Source organism: Adiantum capillus-veneris, chromosome 18, assembly GCF_014529385.1.
Source record: "Adiantum capillus-veneris isolate H3 chromosome 18, ASM1452938v2, whole genome shotgun sequence".
Taxonomy (NCBI): Eukaryota; Viridiplantae; Streptophyta; class Polypodiopsida; order Polypodiales; family Pteridaceae; genus Adiantum; species Adiantum capillus-veneris.
In genome coordinates this window covers 95,286,172-95,288,100 of record NC_140948.1, presented here as the reverse complement: position 1 = coordinate 95,288,100, position 1,929 = coordinate 95,286,172, and the positions used below count along the sequence as shown (strand labels likewise).

Below are 1,929 nucleotides of genomic sequence, written 5' to 3'. Positions count from 1 at the left end.
ACTGTGCAGCACATATTGTGGTGGCCAAACTGAGAGAGGTGGGCATTGCAAGTATACCAACAAAGTCGGCAACAAAAATGAAAAGTTTTGGCAGTTTTTTTAGTTCTGAGATGGTGTTACAACAAAGCCTTCCATTACACAAAAAAATTATGTCTTTACATCAATGCGTAGAGGGCTTCTTGCTCTTTGATTGAGGCTATAGATCACCTAAATCGGAGTTCAAATGAGCGAGTTATGGTCAAAAGAGTGAACTGTTGTCTACTAGGTCAAAAAACGGCAGAGAGAGAGAGAGAGGTGCTAGGGATCATGATGGTCAGGATAGATTTGTTGCCACCACCCCTCTCCTCTCCTGTTTGTCATGTTGTGTGCCGCTCTATAAAAATCTGCTCTTTTGTACTGCTGCTGGCAGTTATTTGGACCTTGTGCAGAGCCACTCGCATCAAGTTTTCAAGGAGTTCTTGACAATGTCTCCACCCCGCCCCCCCCCCCCCCCCCTCAGGGCCTGCCTTCTAGCTTCTTGACAAGTGAGAGAGAGAGAGAGAGAGAGAGAGAGAGAGAGAGAGAGAGAGAGAGAGAGAGAGAGAGAGAGAGAGAGAGAGAGAGAGAGAGAGAGAGAGAATGACCCAACCTTGCACATGTTCTAGAGAAGCTTCAACAAGCATGCGGTGTTGCAAGCAACACACTTGATTGTCGAATGGTGTTAGCCACCTTGGCTAGTAACCCCTGTCTACAGCCGCTGATGCGCTCACCTTCATCTTGCTCCCCTCTCGCCTTAACCTCTCCTCATTATTGAGATATATCGTGAAACAAAGACTTTTGAGCTCAAAGGCCACCAAGCTAGCCTTCTTGGAGCCCTCTGGCCTTGCTGCAATGAAGTGAATGCGTGCCTTGGTTGTAGGCACAAGCTCTCCTTTCAAGGATGTGAGCCATGTGAAGACGACAGGTGAAGATGGCCATGATTTTGATGAATGAGACGAGCTTTTTTAAAATTAAAGTTTTACAAGTGTTCAAGACAAGCTTTGGAATGTACAGCTCAATGTTTGATTAACTTCTTGCAGAAGTAGCTGGCAATGGTAATACTTTTTACCATCCTCCCACCATCTGTGCTTAGAAGATGCTTTCACTTGATGCTTATTAGTAGGAACGACAAGCATGTTGGTGGCCAGCTCCCTTGTTTCTCTGAAAGTGGTTTCCACCTTACACATATGCTCCCTCAACCTTAACAACTAGCTCCACATCGTCGTGCTAAGCAAAGGTAATCAAAGGCACCGAGTGTTATGCAGCAATGTTGTGCTTTCACAAAGAGAGCAAGTCGATGCTTACTTTCTTAGACTCACCCCCAATCATCTTGTTTGATGGTGTTTGAAACTTGTGCAATGGTGGTGTAAACATGGTCCTTGACAATGATGCAAATGAGACTTGCAATTTGCTGCTCTACAAAGCCCAGCTGGACGAGTGCTATTTTGGCCATTCCCATGATGACATTTCTAGCATTGTGCTTGTGGAGAAAGGCAGATCATTTATCAAATCAGAAACTGTGTTGCTCATAAAAAACTATCCACAAATACCTCTTCCTTTGATAGCAGGGATGTTGAACCCTTTTCTGCCACTCTTCAAGGATATAATGTATGATACAATTGCAAATGATCGTTACAACATATTTGGGCAAACAAGCAAATGTTGACTGCTGACAGACACTTTGCATACACAAAGATTTATTGAGCAATGAGTTGCACTATGTGTATATATTGTAAATTATGTATTATACAAAAATTAGGTTTTGTTTGTTTGTGTGTGTGTGTGTGTGTGTGTGTGTGTGTGTGTGTGTGTGTGTGTGTGTGTGTGTGTGTGTGTGTGTGTGTGTGTGTGAGAGAGAGAGAGAGAGAGAGAGAGAGAGAGAGAGAGAGAGAGAGAAGAAGAAACACACAT

The 1,929-nt window shown here is 43.8% G+C and overlaps 1 pseudogene; it reads left to right on the top strand.

The window, feature by feature from the left end:
- The first annotated feature begins 879 nt into the window (after window positions 1–879).
- Window positions 880–1,729, top strand: LOC147436048 (DCC family protein At1g52590, chloroplastic-like; annotated as a pseudogene).
- Window positions 1,730–1,929: the final 200 nt, after the last annotated feature.